Genomic DNA, 15025 nt, shown 5'->3' with positions numbered 1-15025 from the left:
CCCGGCCCGCACGTCCCTGCCCTCCCGAAGCCGGCCGGGGACGCCCCCGCGCCGCGCGGAGCCCCGGCCGCAGGCCCCCGGGCGCCGCGCCGGCGAGGGCAGGGGAGGCTGCGGAGGGGCCCGGGCCGCCGGGCAGGGCAGGCCCGAGAAAATGGAGGCACCCCGGGGCCGGTGACGGGCCGGGCAGGGCAGGGCAGGCGGAAGCCGGGCAGCGTCCGCGCCGCGAGCAGGGCCGGGGTCACTCACGGGGCTCGGCCGGGCGGCTCCCTCTCCGCCTCCGCGTCGTCGCCGTCCCCGTCCTCGGCCGCCGCCGCCTCGGGCTGCGCGCTCGGTCCCCGCGGCGCGGCTCGGGCGCTCGGCCCCTCCGTCGTCTTCCGCCCGCTCCTGCTCCGGGCGACGGGCTCCCGCGGCGGCGGCGGCGGCTGCGCGGGCGGACGGCGGCCCAGGGGCTCCCGCGAGGGCCGCCGCACTGCTGCTCGCGCTCGCGCGCTCGGGCTGCGGCTGCGCCTGCTGCTGCGGGGCCCGGCGCCGCCTTAGCCCCCTCGCCTTCCCCGGCTCCTGGACGCTCGGTCTCCCCCAGGCCGCGCCGCTCCCCGCTCGCGGCCCGAGCCCGGCTTTGACGTGCGCACTGCGCAGCCGCCGAGGGCGCGACGTCGGGCGGCGCCGCAACGCCCCCCTCGGCCTCGGGCGCCCCCGGGCGGCCGGGCGGACTCAGCGCCGGAGTCCGCGCCCAGGCCCAAGCGAGAGCGGACGCAGAGAAAAGCAGAAGCCAGGGCGAGAGTTCCTCTTCTGTCATCTGCCTCTTAAATGTCGGTGCTCAGCCCTTTCTCGTCTGTCTAAGCACTCGTCCTGGCGGAATCCCTCGCCCGCTTTCTACGACCACTTCCTCAACTCTTAACAAAGCTTTATTTCTGCTAAAGGCCAGGAGCTGACTTGGTGTAGACGACTGTTTCGTACTTTCGATGGACTTAACTCTCACTTGAGCATCCTCTGTAGCATCCTCTCCTGCGTGGAAAGTGATGGAATGATCCAGATTAATAGGACTCAACAGCCTGGATTTAAGTCCCAGCTCCAGGGGCCGGCCCGTGGCTTAGCGGTTAAGTGAGCGCGCTCCGCTACTGGCGGCCCTGGTTCGGATCCCGGGCGCGCACGGTCGCACCGCACCGCTTGTCTGGCCATGCTGAGGCCGCATCCCACACACAGCAACTAGAAGGATGTGCAACTATGACATACAACTATCTACTGGGGCTTTGGGGAGGAAAACGGAAAAAAAGGAGAAGGATTGGTAATAGATGTTAGCTCAGAGTCGGTCTTCCTCAGCAAAAAAGAGGAGGATAGACATGGATGTTAGCTCAGGGCTGATCTTCCTCACACACTCACAAAAATAACAGCTGAAGAAATAAAACATATGTTATTTAAAAAAATAAATAAATCCCAGCTCCATCATTTAGTATCCATGGCCTATTTCATGTCCCTGTGCCCGGGTTCCTTCACACACACGCAAGTGTAATAATAATAGAGCACCATAGGCTTATGAGAATGAAGGAGATAATGCATTGCAAGGCTCTGACAAGAGACTGGTACATAAAAATGCCATACATGTATATTTTTGTTTCTTTGTTTTTAATTGGTAATTGAACAGGTATTTTCAGTATCCACTGTGTGCCAGGCACTATTCTAGGTGGTGGGGCAGTGAACGAAACTGTCCCTGCTCCTGAGACAACCAACTAAACAAACCAATACACATTATGATACTGGATGGTCTTAAGTGCGATGGAGAAAAACAACACAGGCTAAGGAGGGGAGAGAGTGCAGGGTATCTATTTATAGTCCTCCCACAGGGAGCAGCTACAACAAGAAAGAGCATGCTGAGAGCTGCGTGCGTGGAAAGGCAGAGGGAACAGCAAGGACCAAGCTTTTGAGGTGGGAATGTGCTGTGGAAGCTTGAGGGGCGCAGTGGAGCGCATCAAGGCGAGAGCACTGAGTGAGGGGAGCCGGTAGAGATGGGGTGAGGGGTGTGGGTAGCGTATAGACGAAAGTGAAGACTTTGGTTTTTACTCTGAACGAGATGGGAAGCTATTTGGAGGGTTTTGAGCAGAGAAAGGATGTGGTCTGACATTTCAAAAGGATCACGCTGCTCCTGGTGTGAAGACCAGCCTGAAGGGCCTGAGGGTTTCAGCTGGGAGACCAGTTTGAAGGCTTTTGAAACAATCCTGTCAAGAGAAGACAGGTTTGGTCTAGGGTGGTAGTCGTGGAGGTGTAAAGAAGCGGTCAGGTGCTAGACACATTTCAAAGGTAGAGCTGACAGGATTTTGCTGATTTCTAAGTTTTTTTTTGTTTTTGGGTTTTTTGCCCTAGCAACTGGAAGATACAATTTGGTGAAGTGGGGAAGACAAACAGAAACAGATGTGAAGGGAGGAACTGGGGAATTTATTTGGGGGCATATCAAGTTTGAGCTGCCTGTTAGACACCCAAGTAAGAAGCTGGATCTAGAAGTCTGGGGTTTGAAGGGGAGGTCCAGGCTGAAGAGAGAATTTCGAGAGGCTTCAGAATAGGTAAAATCTCAGGACTCAATGAGATCATTTAAGAGAAAGAGTGTTAATACAGGGCAAGGCCAAGGACGAGGCCGAGGCCCCCGACACTGAGAGGTCAGGGAGATGACAAGGAACCAGCGAAGGATTCTGAGCAGAGGGTGGCAGAAGGAGACCCAGGAGAGCATCGTGTGCTGGGCGACCAGGGATGGAGCATGGATCAGTGCCACGATTGCGGCTGTAATGCAAGGAAGGTTGATGTTGGTGTCAGCACCACAGAGGTAACCAGTGGTGTGGGGAAAAGCTATTTCAGCAGGGATGGGTAGGAAAGCCTGATTGGAGTGATCTCTAGAAAGAATGAGACCTAGAAAGATCTCTAGAAAGGATGGGGCTCTAGAAAGAGACACCACGAGTGTAGACAACTTTTTCTTGAAGTTTTGCTCTACAGGGGAGCACAGAAATGGGATGGTAGCTGGAGGGGAATGTGGGGTCAAAGCTGATTTTTTTGTTTTATTTCGTTTTGTTTTGCTTTTAGGATGGGAGCTATTACAGCCGGCTTAAGTGCTGATGGGAATGATTCAGTAGTGAGAGAAAATTTGATGATGCAGGTGGGGGGGCATTTTCTGGGGAGCTGTCCTTGAGTGAGCAAGAAAAGGTTGCCGCGCACAGCGGAAGGGCTGGCCTTGGATACCAGCAAGGCGGCGTCCACTCACAGTAATAGAGGGCAGGCAGAGTGTAGGCACAGAGGCAGGCAGCCAGCTGGACAAGGCGCTGGCACATGTGGATGTTCCCTTCTGAAGGCTTCTGTTTTCTCAGGGAAATAGAAAGCAAGGTCATCAGCTCCTCGTGTGGAGGGTGGGGAGGTGTCAGAAGTTTGAGGGGAGAGGAGATGTGAAGAAGGACCAGTCAGAGGGGTTATTCTGTGTTTTTCTGTTGGCCACGTTTTGCTGGGAAGGTGCAGGCACAGGAAGGTGGGGAGTTGGATGCAACCAGGGTTATTTCTGCTAGATAACTCCATGGAGAGAGAAAGGGGAAAGGAAGGCGAGGGTTATATACAGGAAGTAATAATAATAATGACCAACTGTTGAGTCCAAGCCAGTAAGGAGGGAGTGAGAAAATGCAGATGAGTATGGGGGCAGTAGGAGGGGAGACACCCTGTAAAAGTGATAGGATCAATGGAATGAAACGTGTGTGAAAGGATTGTTAGAATCAGCACCGTAGGGAGAATGAGCTGGAAAGGAGGAGGTGCTAGCTGAGAGCCGGGTTGCTTACACTGAGATTACGGAAGGAGCAGTGTACAGTAATGACAAGATCTGGGGCGTCTTCTCAAACGGTAATGTCCATATGCGTTACCAGGGGTCTTGTTGAAATGCAGATGTCGATTCCATTGGTTCAGGGGAGGGCCCATGATTCTGCATTTCTAACAAGTTGGGAGTCGGATGGGATGCTGATAATTCTTATTCTTGTTACGGCCATGATACCAAAGCCTCAATAAATACAACACACACAAAAAGAAAGCTAGACTAATCTTGCTAGAGAATATATATGAAAAACCTAAATAAAAAGTATGAAATAGAAGTAAAATAACAGCGTGTTAAAAGTGAAGTCCATCCCAATCAAGGACAATTTATCTCAGGCAGAAGCCATTAGAAAAACATAGCTGTCTAGGGACTGTTTCGGCTCGGAGGGAAATCAGCTGAAAAATCCCTAGCAGGCTGGTTCGTGGAGCTTCTCTTCGCTTCTCTCTAGAAACTGTGGAAGGGAGGGAGGTGCACCACCCTCTCCAGTGAGCCGACTGCAAGTTTTATCTAATTTGAAACTTTGTTCAATAAGACTTCACTCCCACGGCTTTTTTTTTTTTTTTAATTGTAGTCCCAAGGGGAGGCCTTTATTGGGCTGATATTCCACAAAAACAAGTCAGGACCTAATTTCTCACAGAATAAAAGAACGCGTGGAAGTGGATAATCCTATATGCAGGAGTTTGAGTCCTTTGCTTTAAGGGTCAGAGCAGGATTCCAGGTTAATCTCTTCACTGGGATAAGCCCACTACAGTTGAGAATTGTGGCAGCCAATTTCTGGAGAGGGATTTGTAACAAATTCCGAAGCCAAAGTGGAAGGAGCCATGTCATTTGCCCGCTTGAATTTACACTGGGAAGACACCTTCTCAATCCTTCCACTGAGCTCTCTGGAAAGCCCTTTCTATTAATATATTTCTTTGTAGGTACAACCTCTTTCTGGGAAATTCCACCACCTCTTCATCTTGAAACCCTCTCCAGAGGCCCCTCACTCTCCTGTGCAGTGTCTGCAGAGCTCAGGTTCATAAGGCAGGGTCGTTATTATCCTGGAGTCAGTGTTGATCCTGTCAATCCTGTAACTCTTCCCTCACTTTCATTTCCTTTCCTCTCCTCCGATGAAGCTGGGCCCTCAGTGAAGGCACCTCCCTGCCTTAATCACACCATCTATGAAAGGACTTTGGAGCCTGACTCATGGCTTCCTTGCTTACCCCACCCCGTATCTGACGTCTCCTGGGCAACGCAGATGCCACTCATCCAATACGTTGGGTCATAATTCCCTCGTATTCTCTGCTCCAGTGACCTTCACTTCCATTCCTCTTCAACAGCCACTTGGTTAGCCCCACCCTGGTCTCGGCCATCACCACGACTCTCCCTTTGAAGCTTGAACTCTGTGACTCTCGTGTTTAACTGCTCCTCCCATCCACCCACCCTTCCCACTCCCTCATACCCACCAAACCTGCTCTAAATCTCACTGAAACTTTGTTTATTCAACAAATACTACTTGAGAGCCCATAATGACTGGACACAAGCAGTGGGGATGAGACACTGAACAATACATGGACCCTGATCTCAATGAGTTTGTAGTCCAGGAGAGACACACCAGTTGACAGGCAATTACAGAAGAGTGAGACATGAAGCATGAATAAGATTTAGCCTATTAAAGATGGGGGTAAACATTCAAGGAAAATCATGTGAATAGCACCAAAAGCAGAAGGCACAGTGAATTTGGGGAGGTGCATATGATGGCTCAGTATATAGAATTTAGAGTTTGGGGAATGGAATTATTTTTTATTGCTATTTTTTTTCCAGCTGTATTGAGATATTATTGACATATAAGGAAGTTTAAGGTGTATGATGTGGTGATTAGATCCATGTACATATTGCAAAATGATTACCACGATAAGGTTAGTTAACACCTTCATCCCCTCACATAAATTATGATTCGTGTGTGTGTGTGTGTGTGTGGTGATAACATTTAATATCTACTCTCTTAATAACTTTCAAGTACACAATGCGGTATTGTTAATGATAGTTGGCATGCTGTACATTAGACCCCCAGATCTTATTTATCTCATAGCTGGGAGTTTGTACCCTTTGACCAACATCTCTCCATTTCTCCCACCTGAAGCCCCTCGCAACCACCATTCTACTCTCTATTTCTATGAGATTGGCTTTTCCTGCATATAAGTGAAAACATACAGTATTTGTCTTTCTCTATCTGACTTATTCTACTTAGCAGAATGTCCTTAAGGTCACAAATGGCAGGATTTGAGGAGGGGAGTTGGTACCAGATAATGTTGGAGAGATAAGCAAAGGTCCAATAATGAAGAGCCGTATCATCCACGTTTAGGAGACTGGGTTTCAACACCCCCAAGGCAGTGGGGGTAGGTTGAGTGGAGTGGGCATTGAAACTTTAAACCATGGAATGACAAGCTCAGATGCGTGCTTTAGCTTTAGAAACAGCGCTCTGATCCTGTGTGCACTGTGGATGGGAAGAAGATCAGATTAGGGGAAGTGAGACCAGCAGGAGGTTATTCTCATTCTGGCAAGAGATAATGGGGCTGAGCTAGGATCCTGGCAGTGGGTATGGACAAAAGGGAATCAGTTAGGAAAAAAAAATATTTAGAAGGTAGTACTTGGTGATTTGATGGATATAGATGGTAGGGGGGAATGAAGAATATAGGATGAAAATCAGGCTTTTGACATGGGCAACTTGTTGCATACTAGGGCTATTTACTTAGATGGACACCATCTAGGAGCAATCAGAAGATAGGAGGAAAACCAGGGAAGTGTTATGTCCCACGGGCATATTTTAAGAGAAAGAATAGTCAACAGTCTAGTGCTGCAGTAGGATCAAGTAATACAAGGTTGGAAGTTATCGGCTGGATGTGGCAACAGAGGATTTTGGTGACCTTGGAGAAAGCTGTACCAGTGGATTGATGAGTGAAGAAGCACCCGGATGGCAGTGGGTTTAAGGTGCGAATGGGAGATATGGAAATGGAAATAATGAGCATAGGTGGCACTTTTAGGCAGGAAAGTGGAGAGGAAGGCCTGGTCAAGAGAGGGTCTGGAAGATAGCGGAGACTTGAGCATGCTTAAATGCTGATGGGAAGGAACAGTTAAAGAAGAGGTTGAAGATCCAGGAAAGAGAAGGGATCACAGATGCCTGGAGGTCCTTAAGGAAGGAGGAGGCTTCATGGGATCACAGGAGAAGGAGGAGGGCTCCTTCTTTGTAACAGAGAAAGAAGAGCATAGAGGTCCAGGGAGAGGGCGGCTGAGTGAAATAGGAGGGAAGTTCCTGGGAGTTGAGGTATGCAGGATATGTTTTGTTAAAGAAAAAAAAGAGTAGTCTTGTCTTAAAGCAAAATGGCTGGTTGTTCCAGAACGAGAAAGAGGAAAGTGCAGGACACAACCTAAATGGATATAGAAAGTTATAGAAGCTTCTAGAAAAGGGAATTATATTTGTCATGGTCAATGCTGGCTAAGGTTTGATGGATTTATTTACAAGATTTTGAAAAAGAGATTCAGTATCAAATATACTGATGTAAAACTAGAAACCTGTTTTCTCTCTGTTAAAATGACAAAATTATAGGTCTGTCCTTCATGAGAGGTATGTGGTAGATTGAATAATGGCCCCCTAAAGATGGCCACAGCCCAATCCCTGGAACCTGTGACTATGTTACCTTACACGGTAAAAGGAACTTGCAGATTAAGTTAAGGACCTTGAGATGGGGGAGATTATCCTGGATTATCTGGTGGGCTCAATGTACTCACAAGGGTCCTTATAAGAGGGAGGGTGAGAATGAGAAAAAGGTGATATAACAACAGAAGCAGAAAGAGATTGCAAGATAGTTTGCCGCTGGTTTTGAGGATGAAGGAAGGGCCACAAGCCAGGAATGAAAAGGGGTGGAAAAGGCAAAGAAATGGATTCTCTCCTAAAATCTCCAGAAGGAACCAGTTTTGCTGACACCTTAACTTGAACTGAATGAGACTGATTTTGGACTTATGATCTCCAGTACCATGTGATAATAAATTTATGTTGTTTTAAGCTCCTACATTTGTGGTAATTTGTTAGAGCAGCAACAGGAAATGAATATGAGGTTGTAAAAGGTTATTCTTTGCCTTCTGTATAGTTTGCCTAGATAACAAAGATGTCGTGTTTTTGGACAGGGAGAACAGTTTGGTGGTTACCAGTGGGTAGGGGGTTGGGGGGTGGGCACAAGGGGTGAAAGGACACATTTATATGGTGACTGACAAACAATAATGTACAACTAAAGGTCACAATGTTGTAAACTATTATGACATCAATAAAAAGAAACCTTAAAAACAATAAAAAAAAAGTCATGTTTTACCAGAATAACCTTCTATGATTTATGCTGACTTTATTATGTCCTTGATTATTTAAGAGAACAAAGTTTTCTCACTTAGGAAAGAGCTAAGATCCTTTACAATCATGTTGCCTCCTATGTTTATTTTTAAAGTCCTTTATTATCAGTTTAAGTAAGTAGCCAAGTACTGTTTCTCAGGAATTCATGATCTTATCTTATAATCAGGTGTTCAAATCTCTTGACAACTTTTGATTTTTTGCCTTGCCCAAATTGATTCTAAATGATATCTTTTGCACCTAAAATTGTCTTTGAGATTTCCTTAGAAAAAACCACAGAGGATTTGTTCTCTCATCTTGTAAAAAGAGGAATGCTAGGAAATAATTAGGTTTATTTGAGGGTTACTATTGATGAGTTGCATGGGAAGGGTTGTTAAATCAGAAGAGATGTTGCTTAGCCTTCCCCGGGTTCAATCAGCCAGCATGGTAAAATGTAATTAAATTCAGATTTCAGGACCTGTATGCTGTGTGGGAAATTCCTAGAGCTTTGTCAGTGCCCTCGCTGGCCCTGATGGTTCCTGGTGCTTCTGTACCTGACAGTAAACAACCACAGTAGGTGTTGTCAGTCATAATTTCAGCTATTTCTTAAATGGTAACTCGGTCACAACTTCTTTACTTTGAATCTAGCATCTACTAGGGCAGCAGTTTTCAGCTGGAAACTCAGATCCCTTAACTATGAAGTCATATGAATATGCAAGTGTTTAGGATCTTTTCCAGATTTCCAGTTTCTTTACTTGATATTCTTTACATCTTCTTAGTGTATTCTAATATATGTTCAGTAAATTCAGGGAATATTATGTCAGCATTATTATATGTTATATCTGAACATTTTTTCTCTATAAAGATTTTATTCCTCTATTTTTTACAAATTAGTTATAATATCCACTCATCTTTGAAAATAGAGTTACTCATTCTATCGATAGATACTTTGTCTAAAATATTTTCTGGATTGACTGTATTATTTTGGTTTGTATGCCACAGAAACAACCAAGTTTCCTTGTCAGTTGTACTATTCTTGTTATGAACTCCCAGCAGATCTTTTGCTTTTGAAAATTGTCAGTAATAGGTTTACCATAGCCATTTTATTCTGTCATCTACAGATAGTTTTTTGTTTTTCTCTGATGCTTCTCTGAGAGCACTTGCAATCAGCGACAGACTAGAGTGAGTGTCTTCGACAAAGAAGGCCTGTCTCAGAGCGCTGTGGAAAAGGACTGTGTTAGGTACTTTTGGGTGCAGGCTTCTGATGGCCTCGTTTGAACAACTTTGAGCCCATACCAGTGGACTGAGTCAGGATTTCTAGAAATCTAGTCAAGACACAGATGAGTTCATGAGACCACTAACCCAAAGTCCAGTGGAATAAGAATTAATTACCTAGGACTGAATGAATGGATGAGGGATGATAGTGAGTTTTGTTTGGAACATTGTTGATGTTGTTTTAATACTCTGTTTTCTGGATATATAAAGAACCTCATTCTCTTTTCTCTTAAGCTATCTGTAATTTATAACAATTTAGTAGACTATGCTTTGCTAACTAGAAATGAACCATTTGTGAATATCTTAGTCTCCCTCCTTGACTTCTCCAAAATTCAGAAACTCTTATGAGTATTCTTAATTTTGTCGCAATATATTTATCTGCATAGGTTCAATCAGAATCTGTCTTCCTTGTTAACAGAACATAATTGGAAACATTGGTTATAAACTCAAGGCTTCGCCTGGAAAATCATGTTTGAAAATGTTGCTCATTTAATCAGAAATGATCTTACACTTTTAAGGAATTAAGGTTGACTTTGTGGAGCCAATGCTTACAAAGCTGTATTGGGAAAACTGTCCTGGTGCCTGGCTTACAAAGTTCTCGGTCTTACAGGTGAGTGGAAGGTCACTTCCTAGCAGGCCCATGAACCTTAGGATATTTGGAGGACCTTGAGAAGAGAGGAATTTGCTCAAATTTATAATTACTGCTGGTGAGTTTGATGGCAAGTTCTTGGCTTGGCTTCCTAGCCTCAAGAGGCTTTCAAAAGTCCAGTCTGAGGTTCCTTACTAAAGCTTCCAGCAAAGCAGACTTAAGAAGGTCTATATGGTAAATTGCCTTTCTTGCTGAACCATGTAAATAGTCAGGCCAAATCCAAGTAGTCAGGTCAAAATCAGACCAGCCTTACTTTCCTTGAGATTATCTTTGTCAAAAGAGGGGTGACTAAAAAGAGAAATTTTGTGTTTCAGTATATAGTGCACCCTTCTAGCCTATCAGACTTTCACTATGTTCATTGCCTTGGAGTTTTCTTGTACCTCCTTGTAAATTGCAGATACCTGATAACTGTGCAAACTGTCTTGTCTGACGAGATTTCATTGACTTCCTTCCCCCACCCCTCGTGGAAAAACCAGTTTTGGTACCTTCCTTTAAGTTGAACTGGATCCTGTTGCCTTGTTTGAGTGTCAATCCTTACCAAATTTTCAATTCTTTCAGTTCTGACTGCAATCCTCCAGACTAACTTCCAATTTTCTTCCTCCCGCCTGACTCGGCATCACCAAGAACTGAAACTTGACTGCCTGGATCCCTCTTAGCATTCCTGGTCACCTTGCGGCTGATCTTTCTCCTCAAGAATCTGAAAAGGCTCTGCAAGCTGAAGCCCGGTGACTTTGCATTCACCTTGAAAGACCCAGCACTGCAGCAGACCATGCATGGGCTGGAATTCTTCCTGGACAAGCCGCTGCTGGACCACTAAGGAAGTACAACAAAATGATCGGGTCATGCGCGCCCTTGTGTGAGAGGTAGCCAAGACTATGCACAACATTACCAGGAGCATGGACGTCTTAGCTTCAAGAAACTCAAGGAGTGGTGCTGCAAGACTTTCTTCAGCTGACCTCTGGAACCCACGGGACTGGTGAATTCTCCAGGTTCAACCCCTGGCTCTTTACTTTAATACAACTTTTACAGTATTATTTCTCTATTTTAGGCATCTCTCTTTTAAGATGTCTGATCTCCAGGACCCGAAAACAACTGACCTTAGCCACCACCTCTCTACAGATGGTTCAACTGGTTTTATAAAAACAACCAGCAAGAATCCTAGAGAGACAATTTCTTAGGCCCTGCTTCATCCCACTCAGGAGATGCATGCTCACCTCTGAGTTGTTCAGTGATGAATGATATTCATCTTCAAGAAAAGGGATGCAACCTCAGCAGTGATGGTTAAGAAATCCTCCCCCCACGGTTGTGTTTCGGAAATGACAAACCAGCTAACCACAAAGGACCACACTGTCCTCAGAGTTTCCGAGAGAAGCCTCATCTCCATCTTTCTTCATGACTCCCATAAGATGACTCCCTTGTTTACCTGCCTCTATAAAAGCCCAGACCCCTTCCTTTTTTTTTGAGATGTTCCTCATTAATGAATGTTCTTCTTAGTGCAATAGCCTGAATAAAATTATCTCCTTAATTATCTGGTGAATTTTGTCTGTCTCAGCTTCAGTGAGGACCTCGCTTTGATGGCAGCCAACACATCACTCCTGACTGTCCTGCTGGAGTGACAATCATCTGTGCCCTGAAGCTTTGTGCTGCCCTCCTGTGACTTAATCCTGAGGACAACCACCCTTTCAACAGCTCAAGACATTAAGTAAACTCAGAGAAGGACAGCATGGCCCTAGGTACCTCAGGCAGTGGTGGAGTTGTAGAAAGGAAATGCCCACATCCTATCTTAAGTAGCACAGAAAGGAATCAGTCTGAGACACTTCTGAGCTGAGCTGGAGGTAAACACACCCAGTTATGCCTGTAAAGGAAAGAGGAAATGATATCAAGGCAGCTGAGGTCCCAGCATGGACAGGTGCTGGGCAGAGCGCAGGCTGAGGCAGAGCTGGACCAGAGCAGGTGCCACCCAGGTCTGAGGAGCTGGCAGCGTGACCAGGATGAAGGCCAAGAGTGAGCCTGGAAGTCGGAAATGCCAGAGCACAGCCCTAAAAGCTGGGGGAAGGGGATGCCCCAAAGAGGGAAAGTCCAGGGGATCAGACTGGCCAAAAAATAAAGGGTGTGCAAGCCTTTAACCAGTCCTGGCCTGTCTCTTTCCTCTTCTTGGCGGGGGAGTGGGGGCAGGCAGAGAAGGCTCCACTGGGTAGAGTGTGCACAGTCAGGGGTGTTTGTAGGCAGCATATGATAGGATTAGCCACCTCTGCAACTTTACAGGAATCAGAAAGTGGCCATCCCAATTTCAGCACAGGCATGTTGCCGAGAAGGGTGAGGAGTCCAGATGATGTCTCCATTCTGGAATCATTTCTCTGTAGCCTGAGGGCTCTAGACATCCGTAGTAGGTTTTTCTCTGATGTGTCAGATATCCGATTCCACTTGGTAAAGCAAGCATATCTGGGGCAAGGTCCTAGGGGCCAATGATAATCAAGGAGCCCCTGAGAACTATCAGGGCCCTTGGATATTCTCTGTGCCGTCTCCAGGCCCAGCACAGTGCCTGGGACTGACGAGGCATTTCCTGGTGCTGGAGAATCTGTACTTACTGTGCAAAGTGTGTTCTGGGTCATATAAAGATTGACAAAGCTAGGAAACTCATCAGAGATGGGTAAGGGAATGAGTCATGCTGATTGTATGATGTGTAGCCAGGGGTGATATTAAACATATTTAATAACTTGAACTACACAGACACATACTAAGCAGAATGGATTCTGGCTGAAAATCAGCCCTGCGTATAGCAATGGTAAGACCTCTTTGGGGTCTGGCTCACTTATTCTTTTAACAAAAAAGGGGGATGGAGAGATGAATTGACACACTCTGGGCTTTGAACTACGCCTCCAGAATTGGAGAATGCAAACTGAGGCACTAGGTAATCAGTGTATTAGAACCCACCCTTGAGTCGTAGGACTATGATGGCTGGAAATGGGGCTCTGGTCCAGTAGATCATGTGCACTCTCTTGATAACATCATCCATAACACCTACAGTTCAAGGAGCCAAGACCATTACAGAGTCCAGTTTTTCAGGGGCTTCTGGCAACAGAGATGAATAAAGGAGCTTTCAGGGTCCTCTTGGGCCTTATCTTGCCCTGAGCATGTCTTGCCAAAAGACCTGATAGCTGGGATCTATGATTCTGGTCACCAGTTCCAATGTGTGGGTTTTTTCCCCACACCACCAAGCAATTCTCCAACACCAGCTGGGTGTCGTACAATTCAACTCAATTCTGACACTACCTACCTAGAAAGAGTGTCAGATCCCACAAGTTAAGGAGTCAGTCCTACAAGACTGCCCCACTCCCCCAACTTCAGAGGGCAGTCGAAAGCTCAGGTTGTCACTTGTGCTTCTGACCAACTGGCTATAGGTTAGAGGTTCCCATGACCCATTCCTTGGGTTCATTAATTTGCTAGAGCAGCTCACAGAACTCAGAGAAACATTTTATTTATAGATTACTGGTTTATTTTGAAAAGAATAACTCAGGGACTGCCAGATGGAAGAGATGCATAAGGCAAGTTATGGGGAAGGGGTGCACAGTTTCTATGCTCTCTCCAAGCTCTCCACTGTCCCAAAAGGTCCATGTGTTCACTAACCCCAGAAGCTCTCCAAACTCCATCTTTTGTGGTTTTTATGGAGACTTCGTTACATAGGCATGATTATTTAAATCATTGGCCATTGGTGATCAATTCAACTTTCAGACCCTCTCCCCTCTCCAGAGGTCAGGGGGTGGGACTGAAAGTTCCAACCCTCCAATCACATGGTTTGTTTCCCTGGCAATCAGCTTCCATCTTTTGGTCCTTTCCAGAAGTCATCTCATTAACAGAGACTCAGGTGTGGTTGAAAGGGGTTTATTATGAATATTAAGATACCTTATGGCTCTTATCACTTAGGAAATTCCAAGGATTTTAGGACCTCTGTGCTATAAATGGGGATGAAGACCACACATACATTTAACTACAATATCACAGAGTTCTTCTGGGTTGGTGCCCTGACAGCAAAACATACCTGTGTTCTGGCTTTTCCCCAAGGAACATACTGGAAGGGTCATAATGGCAGAGCAAGCCTCCCCTGTCCCCTGCACTCTGGAAGTCCCTGCAGAATGGTGAAAAACCTTGTTCAGGGGCTGCTGAACGCAGCTCCCTGGTCTGTTGCTGGTGTCTGATCATGCTAGTGCTTCTAAGAGTGCTTGGCTACAATTTTCTCAGAATGGAAAATCTTGCAGGAGTTAGGGTGGCCTTGGCTGGCTCATGTTGTTTGAGTTCATGTGATAAAGTTTCATACAAGTGATGGTCTAGGCTAGTTATTTGAAAACTCCAATCATTGAAAGTCAAGTGTCCACTCTAAGTGACCAGGGCTAAGTTTTCTTGTCTCTTAGAGTTGTCTCAAGCCACAGTGGTCGGCCTTCAAGGTCTACTGATGCCAGTTTCCGTTGAGTTCATCTCTCTAAGCCTTAAAGCCTTGTTTAATGTCACTCATGTCCTGGTAGTCGGCTTCAAACAGAACTAGATTCTTCAAAAAATAGCCACAAAAGCAAAAGTCCTCTGGTAATATGGTGGCCCCATATACATGGTTGGAGGCTTCCAGGCCAGGAGGACAAGGGTGGGCTGAGTTAGGATAGGCACAAGTCTGTGGTTTCCTGAGGAGTTTTTGCTCACTTTGAGGTCCAAAGAATATTCCTTTTATTTTGAGGAAGTCCATTGACAAGATGGCGATGGAAAAGTAAGATTTGAATACCTACGGTATACTAGAGAATTTTTATTACTCCTGGTGTTGTAAGAGTATGCCACTTGACTGCAGAAACCTGGTCACGTCAACCTGAAGTACTTTGAATATATATTTGGGGGAGGGGGCGCTGGCCCACACGTTTCGTAAAGACAG

General features: G+C 46.1%; 1 protein-coding gene and 1 long non-coding RNA gene across 2 annotated transcripts in view; one reads left to right on the top strand and one right to left on the bottom strand.

Moving 5' to 3' along the window:
• The window catches only part of CAB39 (calcium binding protein 39), an 88042-nt gene extending 87546 nt beyond the window's left edge, over positions 1 to 496 (bottom strand). Inside the window, exon 1 of the mRNA XM_058533182.1 lies at positions 247 to 496. The gene's annotated coding sequence lies outside the window, so the exon portion shown is untranslated. The remainder of the gene's footprint in view (positions 1 to 246) is intronic.
• Positions 497 to 8612: 8116 nt separating this feature from the next.
• On the top strand, positions 8613 to 11630 carry LOC131399110 (uncharacterized). The gene is made up of 3 exons (XR_009217058.1): positions 8613 to 8762; positions 10075 to 10171; positions 10672 to 11630. It is a non-coding gene; the product is annotated as an uncharacterized LOC131399110 (long non-coding RNA).
• The last annotated feature ends 3395 nt before the right edge of the window (positions 11631 to 15025 follow it).

Source organism: Diceros bicornis, chromosome 37 (assembly GCF_020826845.1).
Source record: "Diceros bicornis minor isolate mBicDic1 chromosome 37, mDicBic1.mat.cur, whole genome shotgun sequence".
NCBI lineage: Eukaryota > Metazoa > Chordata > Mammalia > Perissodactyla > Rhinocerotidae > Diceros > Diceros bicornis.
Note: the sequence above shows the minus strand (reverse complement) of the source record. Positions and strands in the feature narration are given on the sequence as shown.